General features: G+C 41.2%; 1 protein-coding gene across 7 annotated transcripts in view; it reads left to right on the forward strand.

Annotated features, from left to right (window-relative positions):
* Positions 1-3,782: 3,782 nt before the first annotated feature.
* Positions 3,783-24,080, forward strand: part of ANKRD6 (ankyrin repeat domain 6) — a 125,507-nt gene continuing 105,209 nt past the window's right edge. For 3 of the 7 annotated variants that reach the window (XM_068937767.1, XM_068937765.1, XM_068937770.1), the window contains exons 1-2: positions 3,785-3,844; positions 4,236-4,368. The gene's annotated coding sequence lies outside the window, so the exon portion shown is untranslated. Of the gene's footprint in view, positions 3,966-3,988; positions 4,369-18,389; positions 18,451-24,080 lie in introns of those variants that run through there. The other 4 variants (XM_068937769.1, XM_068937768.1, XM_068937773.1 and 1 more) reach the window with 4 other exon arrangements.

Raw genomic sequence — 24,080 nt, forward strand, 5'->3', positions numbered from 1 at the left:
AAGTCAGTCAAATGCTGCGTGCTCAGCCCGTGCAGAGCCTAAATGCAGGCTCCTGGGGCCTTGGCGTACCGCTGCCGTGCATGCGTGCCTGGAGCCGGTCGGAGATGTGCGGGACTTCGGAGGAAAGTCCGTTTTTCCGTCCGCCTTTGTGAGAGAGGCGTCTGCCTCTCTCTGCCGAGCTCACAGAATCCATCACACCTGCTCCAGCGCTCGTGTCCAGCAAAACGTCCGCCGCATCGCGTGCTGTCTGCTGTCGCGTCTATCCTCACTATCCTCAGGGTTGCACTGGTGGCCAGGCCCCGAATAGGGGCCCGAAGTAGGGCCTCACAGTGGATGATGACATACTTGCAGTGTGAGTGAGAAAGATTATTTTAGAAATAATACTCTGGATGGTGTGGATGAAGACCATTGCGAGAGAATAAGGAAGACTAAAGGAAGTCCTCGTAGTAAAAGCTATTTTTGCAAACGGATGGGATTTTTAACAGCCTGACAAACTGAGATGCACTTGGCTGCTTCCACATGATCTACAATGTGAAGGTAGACCATTCTGCACCTCCCGTATGGGCCCTCCTCAGGAGGTTTCAGTGGTGCTCTTGTCCTCTAACACCAGCTTAAACACTGGAGCATGCACGTTAGCCTCCAGCCATCGTCCTACCTGCTTGCTTTGGCGATTGCATTGCCTGCTGCAGGGCACTGCCAGAACTGCTGGCTTGAATATGGGGCTAGACAGTCTGCGACCTGCTGCTGGTCTTGCTCCTACATCTGTGCTTGCGTTCTAGATACTCCAGCACCACATTATTCTCACTGTTTCTCTCTTCTTTCTCCCTCTTGCCATTCCATTCTCCCTTGTTGCCCTCAAGGTAAGGTAATCATTTGACTTGTGCTCAGAGGCACTGTGTGTTATTTCCTGCAGCTGATTACTCTCCCACCCCTACACTGCATGACAGTCTTCTTATCAACAGGCTGCATTTATCCATTGGAGATAAGGGAGGATCACTTTTATCCAGGGCAGGGAAAAAACAAAACAAAACACAGATTCCCCTTTCTGCGTTCCACATCATGACAAATCTACCAATATGTGGATTTATTGAAATGCATTTCTTTAATCTCAACCTATCAGCTTGCTTGGAAGTTTTGCTTGAACAGATTAACAGTGTACTGAAAAAAATATGTGAAATACTGCAAAGTTAAATCCATTACAAAGAACTAGGACCCATAGTAGAAGTTTGGAGTAGGAACTTTTATCAGTGCTGGTTTTAGCATTTGGTCTTGGGATAGCCCTGGAAGACATTAGTCTGCTGAAAATTCCTGACTGAAAGAGGAGGAAAGTTTGCAGATCTTCAGCAAAAGACCATCTATCTCACTGACTGATCGCATCTGCACGGAAAGGACTATTAAGCTTCAAGGCTGGCTACGAGAAATGAATCTTGTCCAGAAACTGACTGTATTAGGTTTCTCTTACACGAGGAGCTCTGAAATGTCACCAGTCAGAGATAGGGAATAATGTGGAGAATATTATAATACTAAATTAGGGTGTAGGAGCTCAGTAATGACAGGACTCATTGCAGTGCAGTTCTTCCCACAACACCAATGTCAGCGGCCTCCTACTTGACTACAGCTTCAGGTTCAGAGCCACTTTAGGTCTCCAGAGCCATCTCCAAAACAGGTTTTTAAGAGCATGGCTAAAGGATTTCTGCCAACCCTTTGGCAATACAATCTGTTCTGGGCTCTACTTAAGCTTCAGGACTTGTTTCTCCTCTGTCCCTTTGCCACCAACTTGTTCTTTGTCCCCTCTGCACTTTTTTTTTTTATTTTTCTCAGATCATTTAACTTCAGAGCCTGTTGTGCATAATGGTGAATTCCATTTGAAATAGTGCCTTTAGTCACAGGTCTTGTAACGGCAGATAGACAGGGGGTTGAGTCTTCAAATATATGACACGTATAATATGAGATGTGATTGGCCTTTGCCAGAGCGGAGCTACATTTCACAGGCATGACAAATACTTTCTGTTTCAGCCAAATGAGGGAATCCCTCATGATTTCTCGTTCCAACAGAAAAAAAAACCCCACAAGAATGACAAAATTGGCTAACTGTCTGGATTAAAAAGGTTAACAATAATTAAGCACCAGAATGGTCCCACTGACATCCATGCAATTAAGGGAGCCCATCTGAGCCAAGTTTTGCAGGATCATGACAGTATCTCACCCTGCTTCTATTAAAGGGGAACAACTTAAATAGATTGGTTGCAGGTCAACGTCATAAAATCTTTTCTTCTGAAAGGTGCCAACTTCTTCTTTGTCAATAACACTCATCAAACAGCCAAAATAGTCCTGCAAACGCTTGCATACATGAAATGTATATAGCTTAACTGTTACTGACAGAAATAATTCCATTCCTACATCAGAATTTTATACAGCATCAAGTATGATCAAATTCCCATGAACTAGGTACGTAGTCAACATGGAAACGAGCAAAAGATATATAGGATAAGGTATCAGAACATATTTTTATGCATTTTAGCAATTGTATTCTAATTTCAGTAATGATACCAGACTTCAGACTAGTGCTGTAGCATATGTGACAAAACTACAAAGCTTTGCTGAAACGAGACATCAGAACACAATATTCTTTTTCCTGCAAAATATCAAGAAACAGAGTTTTTATGTGAAGCTATGGTGTGAATTTTGGCACAGAATGATTAATACCGTAGCAATTATTTATAGTGAAAAATGGATAAATAGAATCTCACATAAGTACTTTCAAAAGATTATATTCATCACACAACCAAGTAGATTTTAGTGCCTGTGATACTTCAGTGTTTAGTTCATTTAGGGCATTATCCCGAGAATGTCTTAAAGCCAGAGGAACCGGCCTCTGAAACCAATGTGTCTGCAGCATCGGGCTTTGTGTTAAGAACAGAATTACTCTTTCTGTTTTTCCTCTCCTCTTTAGATCCCTCTTTTATTATTTTCCTTAACCAATTCTTTTCTCCTGTGCCGGTGTCTACAGATGTTCCCGTCTAACTTGTCTTTCTAGTTTGTGAATTACCAATTTACACATTTAATTGCTGTCACCTACACCTGACTTCAGCGAACCACAGGTCCCAGGGACATCGTGGTGACTAGAGGGGTGGGTAACCCAGGGATCAGGCACAGCAGGCTTTGAAGTCAGCTAGCTGTCTCTGATCCTTAGCACAGACTTCAAAGCCTGCTGGCTGCCTCCCGAGGCACCTGGCCTCCCCAACATCGGTTTTGTGGCACTTCGGCTCCCACACGTACTATATTACGAGCTTCCACAACTAGGTCGCAAAAGAGCCCCGGTTCAGAGGAGCGCCTTCAGCTCTTCAGGAACATCGCTCCAGCCAAACCGCAGGGTTCCCATCCGATGGCTAGATAACGTCGTCTAAGTTAAAAAGCGCCTGGTTATCAAACTCCGACTCCTCCGAGCGGGCATCAGCCCTCCCTTCCCCGGCGCGACGCTCCTCGCCCGGCCGGCGCAGGGTGAGGCGGCCCCGGCCCACGCGCCTCCGCCGCGACACGCGTGAGCGTCGCCGTTTGCTCGAGGGACGCAGCGAGGCGAGGGTCCCAGGCGGGACGCCCAGCGCCGCCAGCCGCCGGGGGCCGGGCCGGGGACCGTTGCCCCCCGCGGTGGGGCGCCGCCCCCCGCCCCAACCCCAGCCGCGGCGGCGGCGGGGCGAGGCGGAGGGCCGCGGCGAGCCGGGCCGGCTGCGGCCGCTTGGTGTCGCCCTCGCGGCGGGCGCCACCTCAGCCGGGGGCCGCCGGCCCGCGGAGCCCAGCGCGGCGGCGGCGGCGGCGGCGGGGCGCTGCTTGGCCGGCGCACACGGTAGGGCTCTCCCCTGCCCCTGCCCCCGCCGCTGAGCCGTGCCCTCTGCGCCCTCGCGACATGGCCGTTGGGGGGCGGCCGGCGGCGGTTTGGCGAGGCCGCGGCCCCGCGCGCGCAACAGGTGGGTGCGGGGCGGGGCGGGGCGCGCCGTGGCGTAGCCGCAGCCCAGCGGGCTGAGGGGGCTCCGGGCTTCAAGGCGGGCCCAAGAAAACCGATAGCCCGTGCCCCCAAATCTAAGGGCTTTTGCGTGCGTTTCCTCTTGCCGGACCCCTGCCGGTGCCCCTGAGGGGCTCTGCGGTGCCGCATGGCTCCAGGAGCCTGGCTGGAAGGTTTGAGTTGCGCGTTTGGGCTGTGAACCAAGGGCCTTAACGCGCTTGTTCCAACTTTTAAGGCAGCGCCTGATGAGACATGGGAATCTGGCTTAAAGTCGTCCTTCCAGTTGTTGACATCACCTGAAAACTCGACAGAAAATATTGCTACTAGTTTATTGCAAGCATCAGCATCCCCCGGGGACGTGACACCTCGTGAGTATATGTTACGCTGCAGCTAGAGCTGCCTGTTTTTTAGAAATACATGGCTAGAGCATGTAATTGTTCTGCAGTGTTCGTTTTATTGCTAGCATTAGCACAGGGTAACGCTTATCATGCCCTGGGGTATCGAGTGCAGGAGCACTCTGTTTCTTTTTAAAAGCCTAAACCAGTGTCTTCTTATTTTCCCGATTGATTGTGTAGTCACTGTATGGATTTGTGTGTGGTATTGCCAGAGTATACCTGACGGAAAGGACGTACTGTTTGCTACAGAATCCCTTTCATTCTTAGGGAAGATGCTGAAAGGTGTCGACAGCAAAATGAGTTAAGTGAATGTCCTATTGGCAGGCAGGTCAGTGATTTCCCCCCCCCCCCCCCCATAGCTTTTAGGATGAAGACAGAGCTTTTTAAATGAAGTTTAAAAGACCTACGAAATTTGAAAGCTGCTTCTACTGAGAAGATCTGTAAATCAGTCTCCGTTCAAAGAAGGAAGAAGGTATCAAAGGCTAAATTCTTACGTAGCAATAGACGTGGTCCAGATCCTTCAGTAGGATTGTCTGCGAGTATGCCTTGCCCTTGAGGAGCACGGTGTTTACTTAAGCTGTTTGCTTTCAATGTGATATGTCCAGGTGTGCAGATAGTTCTACAACAAGTTATTTTGGCAGGCTGAAGTTCCAGGTATTGCCTAATCTTCATTCTGTAGGTATTTGGAAAACAAAGTGTTTCTGGAGATGTATGACGGTGTGTTAAATCCTTCAGCTGTGATGCAGACTGCAAGAAAGGACATAGCTGAATGAGGTTAATTCAAAGTTTCATAATCTTAACTTCTGAGCAGAAAATGCCAGTTATATTCACTGAACGTACTGAAAGTATCATTGGCTACATAAGTTACTGGGTACCTACCTTCGGTAGATTTCAGTGAGAGCACATAAGGTGTACATAAATCCTTATCTAGATGCTTAGTATTTTGTCAGTCTAGGAGAGTGAAAGGGAATTCACAGTAACAGCGATGCTCTTATTCCTCTGTTTGTTTGTTTGAAAAGAACTTTAATCAAATTCAAAAGTAGCTCTGTAATAGGATCCAAGGGGGAAAGTTCAAACTTTCCCTTACTTCTTGTATCTACCCAGCTGTCATTCTCACATGGGAGACTGGCTGTGAGCACTAGAAGTGAAATTATTAGTAAGTGATCAGCAAAAGTAAAATGATCAGCCTTCTAATCATCCAGGTACTTTTCGTTAGGCTTCTTACAAAGATCTTTTTTTTCTTGGGGCAAAGAAACTGTGTGAAACTGGCTCCGTAAACGTAGCTCTGCTGTATGTAGATATAACATAGTTGTAGCACGTGGCTCGGGATCATGGTCTGTCACAGATGGCGGATTCTGGAATCCGCCATATCAGACTTATGATGTCCTTGAGCTTGATGATGATATCTTAATAAATCAGGTCCTTGTAGGCTGTGGTAGTGTATAATTAAGTCTTGAGCTGTATTCCTCCATTTATCTTCAGCTCCTTTGCTTGCCTTTGCCAGTGAGTCATTTTATGATGCAAGAAAAAACCCTGCTGCCCCTTACCCTCTAAATCTGTATAACAGGACTAACAGTATTTGTATGTTTGGATAGAGAGTGTAGCAACAAATGTTTGTAAAGCACTTTCAGGTTCTTAAATTAAGTATGCCATCTGACAACGATGTTTTATTTATTTATTCTCATTAGTTTCAGATATGCAATTCTTCTTTTTTCCGTCCTGAAGTTAGGACTTCAGGTCAATTTCCAGGGAACTCACAGTCCTATCTTTCCTTAGAGATACATCACTGTAACATTTCACTAGAGGAAGTATTTTATTTAAAACTGCAAATGAGGTGACATATTTCACAAGCGAGGTTGGCCTAGGCAGATATTTATAAAAGACGTAAATGAATTATAATTGCTTTGGGCAAATAAAAAAATAGAGATGAGTCATTTTAGTTCTTTTTGTTTGTTGAGGAATGAAATATGTGACTTCTTTAAAAATTGTCTGTCTAACCAAGAAATAGAAGCCAGAACTGCACTTTGGAGAAAGCTCAGTCAGGAACAGCATAGCAAGCAACTAGCCAACTCACTTCCCCTGCCTCTAGTCCAGCAGCTAGGACTGTAGTACCTTTCATTTCAGGATTTCAGTTTTACCTCTCGCGATAGTCTCAGCTTAGTATAACAAACTATCCCTCACCAGTTCCAGCTAACAGGAAGTGGAATAGTCAAGAGAGAAGGAACTAAGCTTTTCCTAAAGGGTCTGCAAGCTAGTGATGGTATATGGGAATATTGGCTATTATTTTACTCAGAAATTATTCTGAAGTTTTTTTCAGTGGAGTGCCATAACAGGTGGATGTACTTATACTAATATAATGTGCACACTGTGTAGAATTATTGACAGGTTTACAAAAATGTATGTGGTACATAGCTTCATCTGCTGAATGTGTGTACTGCTTTAGTATCAAGGAGAAATGTGAAAGGACTGAAGTACAGCCCAACTTGTTATGTAAATAGAGGTTATTTAAATTTCAGACCAGGATTTTATTGGATCAAATTTGGGTCTGAAATAATTTTTCCCCCAAAAAACCCTCATCAAAACTCAAGATTACAGTCCAGATGGTTAATTACATGAGGCAAAGCAAAATTTCAGAATCTCTTAACAGCTCCTAGTGTGTGTTTAATTCTTTAAGTTTTCTCAGCTTCCTTCAAAATATCTTGGGCATTAGTGATACCAAACAAAAGGGGTGTTTGTTGAAGATTGCTTTTACTACTTTGGTGTTCAAAGGCTTGTAGTATTTCTAATGAGTAGCAGAAGCAGAGATTATTAGTAGTGGAAAACCCTTGGCAGCACATTATAGTGCATTATGTTGTGAGTGCCTTCACAGGTTGCCCTCCAAAAGTGTGACATTTTTGGGGGAAAAAAATCCACTTTTTCAGCCTCTAATTAAATGAGGAATATATTTATTTAAGGCAGCTATGATTTTAGCATCTCATTGAGAAATTTAATCTAGATATTTTGTTGAAATTGGACGAAGCGCATCCTAACACATCAAGCAAAAAATACCTTGATTTCTGCCTATTCAGGTTCATACAAATAACTAGGTTTGGGCTAGTTGCCATAGGCCTTACAATGATGATGGTATGTCTTTAAAAATCATGTTCAAGTACAAATGTATTTATTGCAGGAATTAAAATTTTATATATTATGCAATGATATGTAGTGGGAAGGAAAATAAGCATGAACTTTGTATCTTTATTTTCTACATATTGTAAACAAAACAGTTTTTGACATATAGCTGATAATGTGTTTCTTGGTACACAATACGATTAGTTAGGAGGAATTCAAACAAGAGGTGCATTTAGCTTTAAATAGTAGTTCCTCAGATTTCATTAGTCCTAAAGCATGGTTTTAGGCTGAGAGCTTCTAGCGCTAGTAATATCATGAGACAGCCCTTGTTTCTGGCTCTGGGTTCCTGCACCTGAATTGTCTTAAGTTTTATACATTTTTTAGCTGGATTGATGAAAAGGGCTATTTAAATTGTAGCTTTATCATTGCAATCCTAGTTCTTACCCAGTCCTGAATTATAAGTATAGCTTGTAAAAATTTCAGTTTAAACATTGATTGCTAAACTGATTTTAAAGTTTAAAATCCATTTTTGCAGATAATTTTCTCATTAGCAGTGGCTGGGGGAAAGCCTCTTCTGTATCTTGCTGTGACCTTTCCCTGCGTTATGTGCTTCTTTCTGAACTTCTCCTCTTAGTCCTATTTGGTTTATCTCATGAGATCCAAAGGAATATTAGACTTGGGAAAACAGATTTTCAAAAGTTAGGAAGAGCCAGAGTAAACAGGTGTGAATTCCTGCCTTATTCGTTGTATAACTTTCAATTTCTGCAGAAATGCAGGTGTTAGGATGTTTTCAGTGTATTGCTTCCTGGTAGGATGTGGTTGTGTGATGCTCTGCATCTCAGATGATAGTAATCTGGCCATACAGATATTTTCACAGGAGGTCTGGTCTTGTGTGTTCCATGTTTTCTTGAAGTCTAACAGAGCTTGTGAGGTCTTATTGCAGCTGTGCAAGTACTTACAGTGGTGGAGGGGAGGTCAATGTTGGTATGTGATGGTTTGATGCCAGGGTGAAGAATGCTCTCTCTCAAAAAAAAAAAAAAATTGGTGAAGAAATTAATACATCTCTATGTAGGACATATTTTTGAAGAGTGTGTGATAAATGAAGCATAAGGCTACACATAATTTTCTAGGTTAAAATAAATTTAGCTTAGTGCTGCTAATCAATCAGTTGTGTGTGCTGAATGAATAAAATGTCCCATGGAAACAATCCTGTTGCGACCAATGAGTACACATTGGGTAGCCTAGTTAATACTATTCCAAGAGCTGGAATTCTTACCTTGTCCAGCTGCGGCGGGGTTGCCTTGGTAGCCTTGGTAACACCCTTCTAATGCAGCATTGTGTGCATGAGCAGAGACTAGCATCATGCTGTGGTGCAGGGTTGTTGTCTTGTTCTTGCACCATTTTACTTTCTTCCTGTAGGTCTTCACCAGTGATCCTGCCTCGTATTGCATGAGATGTGAGGTCCTTATAATCACCACCCCAGCACAGCTGTGCTGTTTGTCACCTGACTGTGCCGCTAGGGAGCAGCTCTCTGGCACCAGGGGGGATTTGGGCTGCAGGGTCTTGAATTGGAGATAAGCTCTAACCCTGCTGGGAAGACCAGGGGTGCAATTCGGGCATACCCGTGGGAAGTGGGGGACGAAAGTGGATAGTGGCGGTTGTGGCACTGGGCTTGTGGGCAGAACGTGTTGGGGCTGTGGAACGGCTGGGATGTGGTGTGCTGAGCATGGGCACCCAAATGGCTCTGCCCTAATGCTGAAGAAAACATATTTGGCAGCAAGCCAAGAAAGCCTAGGCTTTTTGCTATCTGTTATGATCAAAAGCATAGTTGGGAGTACTGTTCAAATCACAGTCTTTCAAATTGTGATTTAAAATGAGCTTCTTCTAAGAGTTTGTTCCTTCCTTTCCATTTCTCGTGACTTGCTTTCCTCCCCTTCTAGACAACATCTGTGTTGTTTTTTTTTTTTTTAATGAGCCACTGAAGATGAAATTTTTGTGTCACTGATCTGACCTGGAGATAGACGAATGCATGGAGATAGACAAATTCATCTGCATTACAGAAAATGCATTTGGATTTGATGGAGGTGAATTCCATAAGGGTGTACTTCGTTGTGTCCGCATTGCAGCAGAATCATTTTCTTTTCTAATTTGAGATGCCAGTTGCTTTAAGCCAGAGTGAAGAATATTTTCTGGTACAGTGTTGCAAATAATTTGTTTTTATCAGCATCTGCAGTGTGACAGCTAAGCAAGACCTGTTGCTAGTCTGTTTATATTGTGCTGATCACTTCTGAGTTAAAATTCCTTAAGTTGTTTCAGATGGGTCAGTTTCTGAGGAAAGTGCCAGCTTTGCAGAGAGCACTGTAAATGTATGGGAGTCCTATATCAGCTCAGTATTTGAATTTTTTTCTGTAATTGTTTATAGTAATCCCAGTTGAGAGTTTGATGTCTGTACAAGTGCCAGAGTTGCAGAAATTGCAGCTAATTCAAAATCCTGAGCACAGCACAATCTTTTTACCATATCACTACTTTAATATCAGTGAGTCAATAATTGCACTAGTATCTGCAAAGTGTACCCATTACTTAAGTTAGTTCATTAGTATATTGTAAAGCCTGCATATGAGTAATTTTACTTAATTTTCTTTCTGACTGCTTTTATTATTAGACTGTGACAGACTGAAGTGTTCTGAGAGGATTTAGAGATGGGGGCTAGGGGGTTATTTTCTTCTGGCTGTGGAATTATCAGCCTTCCATCTGCAGCTTTTCACTGATGTTATTTTCCCGTTTTAAATCCAGATTTTGAAAGTACAGCACTTGTTTATAGTTTTGTGTTTTCCAGACCATATAGCTGCCTCTGAATTTTTACAAGTGTATTTTTTGTAGCTTTTCACAGCTTCTATATGAAATAGAGCTGTGTGCTCTCTCCCTCTTTTTAACTATCAGTGATACTGATCTTAAATCTTTTCGTTCTTCTTTTTTCATCACTACTGTGATATAGGTTCACCCTTTGACTAGCTCCCAAGATCTAAAATTTGCTTCTATGGGAGCAGAAGCTGTTCATATTGATTTCTGTTGGCAACAATAGTACTGGGTGGAGAAAAGCTATCTTTAAATGTACGTTTTTCATTGAGCAGTACCTGATGATTGAGTTGCAGGCAGGCAGATGTTATAGCAGCTGTTTCCAATGAGCTTTTTTTTTCCCCCCCATTTCAGAGTTTGAAGGTAGGTATGAAACAGAAGAATAAATGTTATCATTTAACATGTAGTGTTGTTACCATTTTTGTGTGCGGTCGTATGGTGCCCTTCAGGTAAATGTGAAAGTCTCTCTGCCCAGCAAACTTGTGTAGTATAGTAAAAGCTCGGAGGCGAGAAGTAGTTAGAGTTTTTTCCCCTCCGGCTCCGGTGTGAGACTGCCTGTGTAATTGGTTCTTCCACAGATTCACATTCTCTTAGACATGCAAAAAGGCAGTCTCTGCGCTTACTGGAGGAATGTCCATTGTTATGTTAGATGCTTTCCAGGAAACAGATTGTGGAAGATCACATGTCACAACCTTGGAAAAAATAAACTTGCTTCAACACAGGAAACTGTACCCCAGTTTTAATGTGTGATGCTTTCTTCCAGGGGTGTTCTAGTTTCTTCCACAAACAGCTGTTTAATATGGATGGTTGCCTTGCTTCATCAGCTGCAGTAGTATAACTGTGGCTTATGTCTATCAATATGAAGGGGAGACACTTAACAGTGTATTATGGAGTAAGCTGAATTGTGAATTTAAAGATCAGCATTTTATTACTGAATAATTTTATGTTGGATACTTTTGCTCCACTTACTCCTATGCAGTTTGAAGAAGCCCAGATGTAAGAAATTCTAACCTGGCAGGCACTGGGTGTTGTTGTGATCCATTTCATTTTCTCTGATGTCTTGATGGGTAAGTTAAGATATCTCTGTACTCTGAAAAGTTTAGTTATGTGTAGGCCAAATCCTGCCTATGCAGGACTGGATTCACAGTGGGTGAGAGCAGCTTAGTCAGAAGAGGTGGTTGATGTCAGCTGCTTTAGTTATTAAACAGCCTCAAAATAAGTAAGAGCAAATCTAATTTGTTTAGATTTTTAATAAAATGGCCTCCCAAAACTTGCCTAGCAATATAGATGCTTTTGACATTGCTTAATAAAATAGACTGTGTAAATATTAGCTACTTGTCTGTGGGACTGTCTTCATGAATCAGTAAAACTGAGTATTTTGGTGAATTTGAAGGTAGGGAGAGAACTACATCTCTTATTTGCCAGTAGGACAGGACTGTCCTGTCTTCTGAGATTTCTTTCGGTTCTTCCTTTTCCACGGCCAGCAGCTTAGCAGGTCACCTGCCAGCAGATATTGTGAATCTGTTTGAGTTTTAGGTGAATAGTTTAGTATTTGTCTGGCTAATATTCTGCTGTGTCATGTGGCTGTGTTTCATTTGCAGGGAAGGGTGGCATATATCCTCCTTAATTCCATGTCCTCTTTTGAGGCATTCACCTCAGTGAATCTCTCAAGCTGAGGAGGGAACGCGAGTGAGTGAGAAATAGGTTAAGAAAAAAAGAGGAGAAAGGTTGTCTTCTCACTCTCTTATTACCTATCTTGGCACAAGTATTTACCCAATATGTGGGTAATGGGCAACTTTCACACATAGTTTAGTCCAAACGGAGTTTGTTCTGGCTCCTGCTCTTGACAGAAAACAAATTGGGAATTCAGCAGGAGAAGAGAGACTGGCTGTTTTGGGTACAACAGTGCAAACAAATTATTCGGGCCAGGCTATATGGGGTTGTCCAGCCCCTTCTCAGAAGGAAAGGAAGCAGGCAGGACTGGAAAAGAACTGTACGGTATGCCACTTGCCATTAACCCAGTTTCCTGCAGTTCTAATTGCTAGTGTTATCTTTGCTTTTTGACTGTCATGGTGCTGATGCTTCCGTAGAACTATCTATTACAAATCCAGATCACATTCCTGAATCATTCAGAGCCCCTCATTATCCATACGAAGTTTAGGTTGTTTTTTCCTCATGGATATCAGTCTACATTTAAATTATGTTGAATTTCACTTGCCATTTTACTGGCTGGTTATTTGGTATCTTTAAGTCCTTCTGTGTCTCTTTGCAATCAGCACTTGCTTTTATCATGAATAACTTAATATTATGAGCAAATTTTGTCATTTACCTGTCCTTCCCTGTCCCCGTGTTGGGATTCATTAACAAGCATATTGAATATGGTATATTCACAGTGCAGATGGCTGTGGGGCGCATGATTAACTTTTCTCCGTTATGAAGATGGGCTATTCTTTCCTTATACCTTTTATTTCCTATCTTCTGATTGGTTCTTAATACAAGTGAGGTCTTTTCCAGTTATCCCATGGCTGTCTGGTTTTATAATACTGGATGCTGGATACTTATCTTCAGAGACTGGATCTTTCAGCCTTTTGTGCTTTGCTCCCCTCCTCATCCTCTTTGAGAACAGCATAGTTGCAATGAAAGCAGAGAAGCGTAAGCCCTGGGTCATGTGACTTTCTTTAAGCATGTGGGAGAGGTGCTTAAAAGGGACTCGGACCATGTCTCTTGGGCCTGCTCTTGACATGTGCACATGAGGCTTGGACATGAGTTACCGTGACTTGAGGAGAACCTATACATCAGCTAAGTTGTGGTAACAGGCTACATGAAAACCCACTGCAACTGTGAAGTAATTAGCTTAATTTAAACCCTTCCAAGTGTCCAAAAAATCAATATTGATCTGTAACTACTTTACTTTATGACCGTATCCTAGCTTACTATGTAAAATTTTGTTTCAGTATACTGTTTTGGGATTTAGTTTTGGTGAAAGAGTGCCCTGGCTGAATTAGTTTGACAGGTCTCAAAAATAAGCTATTTAGAGTAAATAATTTCTAATCCTTGTTCTTCTTGCAACTTTTCAGACTAGGTTGACCGTTTTTACATTTAGGCCTCCTTTGCTTGCTCAGAAGGTATCCCATTCATTTTCTCAGTGACAATTTTACACTTTGTTTGTTTGGAAGCAAGATGGGACCCAGGGTGGAAAGCTTTTGGCAGATCAGTATGCCTCCTTGCATCGCATAGCATGCTGCATCAATGAATTGAAGAAGAATTGGTAGGTATAAACATCAGACATACACTCTTTGGCAGGGTTTCTTAACTGTGGAAAAAGTCAGTACTTTTGAAAATAATTTCCAGATTTGAAAATGATAGTGTGCGTACAGGAGTAACTTAAGTCAAAAAAAACCAACAAAAAACAACTTCTTTCTACCTCTCTTCTATTCCCACTTATTCGTGGCCTTCAACACATACACTTGAGAAGTCTAAAATCAGATTTCTGGCTTCCACACTCCATTACTCTTTAATAGAATCTAGCCTTTAATAACTAGTAACTGTGCAGACATACAAATGAGGATACTATTGCTTCAGTAATTAGAATCATGTAGTTTTTTTCTTCTTTTTGCTTTTAATCCTCAAAGGGGAAAACTTGGCATGGAAGGTAGAAGCGTATTTTATTCGAAATCTAGCATCCGGAACTTAGACATATGTATTTCCAGCTTTTAAGCATAATTACTTTTGGAATATTGTATTAGTATGAATTTGCTTATGTATCGTATGTGGTTTATTTCACCCAGTACTTCGGTGCGTACACTTGCTGTGGAGGTACGCACATAACGATGAGATGAGCCGCTTTTGACAATAAACGGGCAAATCAAGAAAACAGATCCTGGTGCATTCAGTAGAAGTGTTTCACAATACTTTAGCATTTTAAATGTTTGTTTGTCCTTCTCCTCATAATTTGAAATGAAAAATCTCTCCTTAGCTGAAGCAAGTGTTGAACGAATCATTAGGTTGCAGCGCAAAACTAGTTTTATCTGGGATCTGGTCTCTGTGTGTTCCAGAGATAGAACAAAACGTATTAGTGAAATGGAAAGCTTGCTGTATCTTTCAAGTTTCTGTAGTTCCCATGAAACATGTAGTTACTCTCCCTTGATTAAAAAAAAACCTGAATGTACACTACTCTGCAAGTCAGCCAAGCCAGGGAGGGTCAGCAGAGTATAGTCATAATATGAAGGAATTTCTCGTCACATGATTAAAATACATGACACTGTTTCACATTAAGGCAGCTGTTTTTCATATCATTCTGTGGAGCTATATTCTGTCATCCTCTCCAAATGACTAAGCTTTTGAAATACGTTAATCATACATCTAGTGTCTTGATCTGATTGTTTTTAATAACTTAGTGTTTTTAATTCTAACGTGGCAGACAAGCATCTGTGGCAAGTCTGTGCTTTTTACCATACTTCAAGGAAAAAAAAAAACCACTCAGCTGATTAGTTCTCGTGCTTCAGATTTTGAAGCAATGTACATGACTCTTTGCTCCTCTTTGCTAACAGACGAGTTTCTCTTGGTCTGTGTATCTCATGTCTTAAACTTACTAGTTCTCCAGACATAAATCATCTGTCAGGAAAAACAGGATAAGGTAAAACTATTTCTAATGCGAAAGTTAGAAGATTTCACCAACAGTGATTTAAAAAAAAATGTCTCTTATGCTCTCTAAGTGGAATTTTGAAGCCTTACTTAATTAAAAAGCAAGAACAAAATAATATTAAAATAATTTTTCTTCTTTTACTAAAATGCTATTGGTTTATACATGAATAACGTTATTGTCCATTGACAGGTAATTATCCACAACTTGTGTCTAGAAAAATTATAATTAGTTTACAGTATTAAACCTCATAAGGGTAGACCAGAAAAACAAAACTTTCAGCTAGTCTTTGCTTTATTAGATAGTTTAAAGATAGGTACCTACTTTTTAAATGAATTTTTATGCTGTGTTCTGTAATATTAATGTTGGATCAAAACCTGATTTTCCTACTTGTATGACTGATCTCATTTCATTCAGTGAACCTGTTTACATGAATAAGTCTCAAAGAATTTATCTTTGTGTAGAGAATCCCAGAAGGAGATGTAGTAAGGTTACATTTAATATTTAAAAAAAAAAAAAAAGAAGAAAAAGGAAACCAAGGCTTATGTTTCCTTGTTTCACTGTATAATGAAGTGTGGTCTCATATTCCCTGAAATTAAATCTGTAGCAAAGATGATCTGATATTGGACAATTTTTATACTTCAGTGTGCACGTCTGTGCTGTTGAAACAATGGACCAAGTGTTTTAAGGTGCAGATAGCCTGACTAAAATAGCATGTGTTGCAAATGAAGTTGATATTCTTTCTCAGTGGAGATTGTTCAACAGAGAAATATTTGTGAACGCTGCATAATATATTACAGGTAGTTAAAAGGATTTAAAAAGCCCACAGCTTTCTTTTTGTTTACAAATTTGGGCCTATGATGGTATTGGAAAACAAGATACAAATGTATAATACACTTTTCTTTCTATTTTTTCCTCTTTTTTCTGTCTCCCTGTACTGAGCTAAAGAGAAAATAGGCAGACTAACTGCATGAAAAAAAATGGCGCCAGAATATGTCCTCCTTTTCTTCCTCCTCCTTAGTTTTCGTTCTCTGTGTTATACATTACCGACAGATGATGGTTACGTGGCAGTACACCATCGTAGTTAAGGTTTGGTTCAATCCTGTAGCGCTGATACATTAAAACTATGATATAAGTTTTCCTTAATCACATTCTAGTAGGCAAGAGTCCGAAGATTGGCATAGTTCAGGAATGTGATTTGATCACGCCTGCTCTGAAATGCCAAAATGTGTTTTAGCCATAGTAGGCCACTGTTTTGGTTTTAGGGTAATAAAGACGTTCTCAACCTTTTCTTTGCAGCTCTCCATCTCATTTTCCCATGAAAAATTTCTCTTCATCTTTTTCCATTTTCAAGAGTTTCTTGTTATTGTTTCCTACCTTTGTCTTCTCCCCTCTCTTACCCTAGACTTACTCTCTTATCCTTGATCTAAGAATTCTGTTTTTCTTTATTCTGTTCCTTCTCCTTTACAAATCTCCTATTATTCTACTAGCCACCTTGTTCTTTATAGCAGTTAATGAGAGTACTGAGTCAGAGCTTTGAACACATCAGGTAGTTTAACAAACCGTTAAAGCCTTTTAAAAAAAGAGTTTATGAGAGAGCAAGAAAGGATCTGTATGTCCTTCTCATGCTCTTCCAAATGCTCTTTAACAGAATGGTGGTTATAACACCTCCTGGAGGTTTTTTAAAAGCTAGCTATCTCTATGTTAGGGATTTTCTTCCTCTTCTTCCTCCTCCTCTCCTCCTTCCTTAAGAATTTACCTTTCTCAATTTGTGATCTAGTTGTTCTTTCTGCCTTCACTTCTGTCTTTGTCTCTTTGCATCTTGGGGCACATCTTTCCATCTCTGACTCCTTTTGGCTCTGTCTACTCCAGCATCAACAGCTCCCAGATTTTTGTGGCTGCAGTTCCAGCTTTGTTAGGCTTGCGATCTTAGCACCACAGTGCTGTTTTGATAATGCTGCTCTACCTGCCTTGGTAGGAGCAATGGGGGAAGAAATCTCTATTCCTATCCTATCAGACAGAAACTCCCTCCTTCTTGAGTCCCTTGGGGTTTTGTTTTGTTTTGTTTTTGTTTCCATTTGCTATATGAATGAAAATGGAATCTGTCTGGAAGGAGTCTCCTGGAACATTAAGAGATACAGGAGTGCTGAGCATTGTGAGGGTAGGGAAGTGGAGTGCTAGAAGGAAAATCTGCCCAGTCTTGGGAACGCAGTCCAGGAACATGATGTCCCTGTAATCATTGTCCTGCCCTTTTCCATATTCCATCATTCTTCTTGTTCTTCACTTCATATTTCTGTTCAGCAACTGAGCAGCCTTTGTGGGCAGATAATGTGGATTTTCTCCATGGTGTAACACTTTGCACGAGCTAGTTCCTCATAACAGTACAAAGGAGAGTCAGATATGCTGAAATCTGAAAATGTTTAACAACTCTAAAGCAGGCATACAGAATTGCATGGTCCTTTTTGGTGTCATCCATTCCTGGCTGTAGGCAAACTAGAAGCGAATGGAGATTGTAATGGGTGCAACAATAGTGTCATGCTATGCAGTTCCTACTAGTGGCTGACCAAGGAGGTGCTTGTAAGAGTAAGTTACAGTAGCCTGGCCTGTGTAGTGAAGCTTTTCCAGCTTTCCCTTTCCCTCCCACAGCTTTTCCAAGCTGTGGGAAAACATCACAGGCAGTAAGAGGCTGAGTCTCTTTAAACCCAGCTTCATTTCCCAGGTAAGAGTTCCTCCAGGACAGGGATGGTTAGGAGAGTTTGTAGTCCCCTGGGGTCCTGCTGGGGCCCATGCCCTTACTGGGAAAGGGAGAACGGGGAGCAGTGGGGATGAAGTGGGGCATCCTATACCCCTAGCACCCTTGGCTCCCTGAGGGCTGAAGCTTGTGGGGGCTGGATTTGTGTCCATTCCGTAGCACTTTGTTCTCAGTGGGAAGAAAGGGGGAAAATGTCACAAGTACAAATATTTCTGGGTTCTTTGCAGCTGATGAACCTGTGACTTCTTGTGCATAGCTATTAGGACAGAGTCTTCAGTGGGAGTGGAGATGCCACTCTGTTAGGAGGAGTAGCTTCCAAGAGAATCAGTGTCTGTGGTAAAGACTCTTTTAATCCCCTAAAATGCTTGCTTATTAGTGAAGCTGCTTTTATCTGTACTAAGAACCTGCTTGTACAGGAGATTTTTATTTTACCTGATGAGGTATCACATTTCTGTGCAGCAGATGGCATGTGTCTGACAAATGCCCTTTAGTAAGGTAATAAACATTGTGAAAATGCCCACTAACCCATCGGTATTTTCTTTGGTCCTTTGTAACATCACCTGAAATGCTCCCTTTTATAGTCACCTGATGCAAGACCCAAGCTTTTGTGATACTGACTTTGTTCTGTTATAGGTATACTTGTACAGCTGGCAAGACTGGCAAGAGATACATAGAAGAGCATATGGTTTTTAAAGTAAGTTGTGTTTAGTCAAGCTGTAGCCTGTATTGAGAGGTTACATAAGATTAACTTCAGTTAATTTGTCTGAACGTACCTTGGGTCAACACACAGCTTTTTAAAATTAGTTAATTAAGATCCTAATTTGCAATATAAGTAATCTTCCAGAGAACCAGAACATGTGATTTTGTTACTTTGAGCTTGATGTGGAGGCACTCCTGGTCAGTCAAATCCTGAGCTGAAGACAGCAGACTGTTGCCCTGCACTGCCCTACCCTGCTAGAGCGAATGAAGAAGGATATTTTGGAAATTGGTCTAGTTGATTGGTTTGAGCAAAAAAGCTCTGGGGGTAGGGAGCCATTAAGTCATGCTCTTGTTACCTGCCTGTGATTCCTACTGCCTCAGGCCAGCATGATATGGGGAGTAGTTTTTTGCAAAACTTCCAGAGAATTTAGCAAGTACTGAAGAGAGTATAGAGGGTGCCCTTGGTCCCCTGAGAGCTCGTTCAACTCCATATTTGCTATGGGATTGGTCAAGGGGATCGGGATTTCCATGTCATCACTGCTTAGAGACTACCCCGAAACCTCACCTATTCAGATTCTCTTGCAGAAGGCAGCTTGACCATCTGTCAGCCTGAAAGGTCCAGAGAAAAGAACTCTATTGCTAAACATCAGCTGTTTTATAGCATTACAGCTTCATAGAGGGATTTAGACTACTTTTTACAGGTGTTGCTTCTTATGATAGTCTTCCTCCTGTGAGGAGCTTGGAGCATGTCTTGATATCTAACTCATCCTGTCCCTGACCATTTGCTGATAGAAGTGACAGCATTATAAACACTGAGGTCTTGTTTCTCTGGGCAATCATGTCCCCAGTCCACTACCTATACCTGTCAACCTTTTTGACCCTTCTCCATTTTTAATTACTTCAGACATCCATCTTCCACTGATATTTACCTGGGGTAATTACCTGGGGTAAAGTTAAGCTGTTCCTTTGTGTTGTTTGAAGCATCCAGTGAGAAAGGTTTCAGAAAACCTTCAGCCTGATACGGGCCATGAAGAACAGGAATATATATTCCCTCTCTCTAATTTGCAAGTCTCGTCCATGTGCTTTGTGGGACTTCTTGAAAGTCCATGTTTCTTCTTGTTCGTGCAGCTACTCTGAGGGTGATTTGCTACACCAATGCAAACTATCCAGTGACTCTTCAAAAACAGAGTGAACTGGTATTTCAGGTAGTAACGGTGGTTAATCTCTGTGCAGAGAATAATTCTTGTGGTGGTGTTGTGCCTCTGCAGCTTTAGGGGTAAGCGCTGTTTGTTCCATTCTTCTGCTTCTTTGCATTAGCTGCGTTATCCTTTTGTTTCAATAACAAAAACATTAGAAATTACAAATCCAAATCTAACCCCCTGCACTGCAATAAGGGCATGTGTGGTACCCTTTTGTACTTACTGTGGTCACAGCACTCACTCTTAGATCATTTAGGCTGACACATTAAAAACCTCACTGACAGAATGAATAGATAAGAGGAACAGATTCAAGGAGTTCTTAGACTACTGCCCCTGTTTTAGGCTACCTGCAGTTTTTATTTTATATCTTGTTAAGTACCAATAATGAAGTCCCATGGTATAGATCTGAGCCTTAGAGCATTGTATCCTTGGATGTGAACAGAACAGGTCATGAGTAAAATACTTTAGTAGGCATATTAAAGCAGTATGGATTCATTTGCTGCAAAGAAAGTGCCGCCCTTTAGGTAAAGCAAGGTATTTTCAGATGCGTTTGAAAGAGAATATTCTTGCTCCCAATCTGCATGTTTCCACTGCTTTGTCAGAGGTTTTTTTTCCCTCAGTTTAGGCAGTGGAAGGGAACTTGAGAGTGCTCCCTAATCTGGTGCAGTGCAAAATGAACTAAATTTGTTTATGCGCTCCTTCATCACTGGCTTCAGACTGCTACATTTTTACTGACATGGATGAGGAGTCCAGATGTCAAAGGGCAAACCTGAAGACGGCAGTGATTTAAATTCAGACCGTCACTTGCCCAGCTCAGCTGCATGGCCAAACCCAAGTGGGAGCACCTGCATGTTCTCTTCCAGTGGCTTGATACGAGACTATTGCAGCCTTCAGCCAAGAGGCAATAATACTTAAAACGATTGCAGCCATTTTCAAAGAATAATGTCTTTCAGCCCTATGAGAAACAAACTTACCCAGTGCAACCTCCGCATATAAACATACCAATAAACGTGCAAGCACCAGATTACAAACCTTTAATGACTGCTTTAGTTAATAAGTAGGCAGTGTTTTTCAGTGGACCAGATAAAAGAACTTTACACAAAATATGTAATTAAGTGTCTTTTCCCATTTTGTACTCTTTTCTTCTTCAATAGTTAGACAAGCCAGAGTGAATTAAGGGAGTGGAGTAGTTCAGTTTCTTTATGTGGAACTCTTTGGTCTGGTACTTGTTTATCTGATGACTGTGTCTTTGTTTTCTCATGAGAATAAATGGTTGAATACATCTTTTCCAGTCTCTGATTTCTAAGATAGCTACTCAATTTATTCATCGTGATATGCATAACTAAAAATCATAAATCTGTATTGTGTAAGTCACTGTGCATGTATTTTAGATGGATACTTTAGTTTCTTTTGAATGTTTTATATCAATGCATTATATATATCTGCATTTGAATGTTCGGTATCTTAAAAGCAATTAATGTACTGGTATCTTAATAGTCTGTAGTGCTTAAAAAGGATATTCTGCCTCTTTTTCTTGGTTGAAAAATCGTTGCAGCTTTTGCAATCCACAGTGCTCCATTAGGCAAGATCGTATTTAGGCTGTACAGTCCATAAAAACTGCAGATAATGGGTACACAGATGACTGTTTAAATAAAGACTGGTTTCATAGATATGCCAAAAAGACGAAAAACAAGGGGCTGAAGGGGGATGGGGGAGAGATTTGTCTCAAAAAGTAATTCTACAGGCAGCATATGTTTTTTGTGCTTTAGAACATTACATAATACTTGGTATCTAAAGTATTTGAAGGTTCTGGAGTTGGAAAGAGCTGGGGCCTTGGCAAACAGTTTCAGCTTTGCTGATCCCGTTTAGAGAGTGCAACAAGAGTGGACATGGTGTGGGGCAGGTTAGTGCAGCCTAAGGCCTTTTACAGATAGTTCTTCAAACCTCTGTCAGCAAGATTATTCACCCATATATTGGGGCTGTCTTCAGAAACAAACGTGTATTGCATAAGCTAAACTTATTCCTGGAATCACAGGTTGTAACATCTGACTCAGCAAATATTTCCTACTAATAAATTCAGCCTAGTACATTTTGATGAAGGAAAAGTCTTGTACCAGAAAACTGCTTCTGTCATTATTGTGCAGTCTGTCCCAGCCTACAACTTTCTCAGGCATAATGCCCCCTTCCCCCAAATCTGCAGTTGTAAAAATTCTGCTGTCATGTTGGGGCATGTCTTCAGGGAACCTGAGGGGCGTTTTTAATGAGCATAGCTTAGAATTCCTGGCTTGATTTACAGAGAAAAGAAAAGAAAAGTCTTAGAGGCAGTATCCTCCTACCTATTAAAATGTTTGCAGTCTACTTAATGATGGTATCTGCTTAACTTTTGCAGATGCAAACTGAATAACTAAATGCTTGCCTGTTTTCCACTTAGAAATAGACTCTGGCTCTGCTTAAATGCAGTGCAATTCCATAAAGAAGTAGAGATTTTTGTTCTAAATGTTATAGGAAATAAACTCTGACGTCTTCAGCATTGGATATTTCCTGCAAACTTTTCCTGTAACTTGTCTGTGAGAAACAAAACTGAAAATACTTTATTTTTTTTAGCAGTTTGCTCTACTGACCTTAGTAGCTTTTTTGTGTATTTTACAATAGTGAGCTGTACAAGGCAATATGTCTTTGCTTTATGTTACAGTCACAGGGGGAAAAAAAAAGGCAAATGTAATCTTTATGCAATTTGTGGTACAGAAAACCTCTGCAGCCTGTGCTGAGAATACCTATTACAACAGGTGCCCTAAGTCTTATCTACATCACCGTTCAGAAAGTGCCAAACCTGTCCTCATTTATGCTGAACCCAGACACTAGACATCATTTCGCACCGTTCAAGAACGTCACCCTCTCTCCTTCCCCCGTCTCCCCCCCCCTACCCCTCAAAACAGCTCAACACCCAACATTCCTCTCGTGTCTTGCAAATATTTGTGTAAGTCCTTGGCAAGCAGCTGACTGTGTCCTCACCACTGGCTAGTCCACTTCTACTGTCTTCTATACCTATTTCTTCTGTCACTAACTCCTGTGGCCCCAGTAATGGAAGAGATGTGTACTGCAGTTTGAAATATACTGAACACAAATCCTGCAGAGTGTTAGCACAGGCAAGTAGTATGAGAGAATGTGGAGGCACGGATTGAAGCTGCATATTTGGTTTTCTGTGGCTTTTATTTAAAAAGGAAATTAAATATGAAAAACTGTACGAAAGGAACGCTGTGGTGTACATCTTAAAGACATGATCGTGTATGTGTTGCTCTGTGGGAGACTTACCTTGCCTGGTGTACAGGATAAGCAGCGAAGGAGGCAGAGCTCTGGAGAGGTAAGAATGTGCTTTTGTGCTGAAGCCATGAACTGGAACCCAAGAGCAAGCTTGTGCCGCCAGGAATAATGGTTGACTAATGCTAGTGGTTCCTGACTTCTGTATGATTTGCTTTTCGACCTTAGTGTTATGTTAACTCCTTCAGGAGAAAATATTTTCCATAGATTTCTTGTTGCAATTCTAAATCAACAAATTTGTCAAAAATAGGATCACTTTCTGTATGTCCATTTCTTTTACTGCATGAGAATTTACGTTGCATGTATATCTGGAAAATATCTGTTTCAGGATTGTTTTTTCCTCATTGTAATACCTACTGCTACCTTCTGTGTGCAGAAGTCCGATCTCTGGGGAGGTTTTTTTGTGATATATTAATGAACGTCAGCTCATATCAGTTTAGATTAGGAGAACTGAATAATAACCAGATTTTGTCCCATGTCTGGTACTGAGCAGAAATACTCTCTGGAAGTGGCCTATTTTGCAGAAAAAGTATTATTTGGACAGTGACAATGTTGCAAAGGGGCCCAGATGCCAAGTCAAATACTTGATTAAAAACTTCTTGCTCCTTTTAGTTCCATAAACTTTCTTTCAATCTCTTAATTGAATTTTGGGAGCTTTGGATCAGAGCAAGAAAGAACAACGTTCCCATCTTAATAGCATGGTAAAATCTTAGGCTTCTGAAGCAAGTTCCATTGTTTCATTGTCCTGAGAGGTATGTTGTTACCATCAACATGCAGTGTAGCAAGGAGGCAGGATCTTTTCAAACAGAACTTTTCCTAAGGAAAATAGGAATTTGTGGGTCTTAGTCTTCAAATCTGTTTAATCCACAAACGAGATACTCTGTAAGTACTCTACTACTGTAAGAGCAGAGCCAGAAGGTTGATGGCTTAAAATCAAAAGTATCTTTCTCTTCTGGAAATAATTTGTCAATATTACGGTCTGCATCAAAGTCTGTAGAAACGGAAAACTTTTTGTGTTCACTAAGGGTGTGATCCTGTTCTGCTTGATAATTCTGAGAGAAATTCTGTATTTTAAGATGGGAGCAGGATTGATTTCAGATTCTTAATT

The sequence above is a fragment of the Struthio camelus genome, chromosome 3 (assembly GCF_040807025.1).
Source record: "Struthio camelus isolate bStrCam1 chromosome 3, bStrCam1.hap1, whole genome shotgun sequence".
Lineage (NCBI taxonomy): Eukaryota > Metazoa > Chordata > Aves > Struthioniformes > Struthionidae > Struthio > Struthio camelus.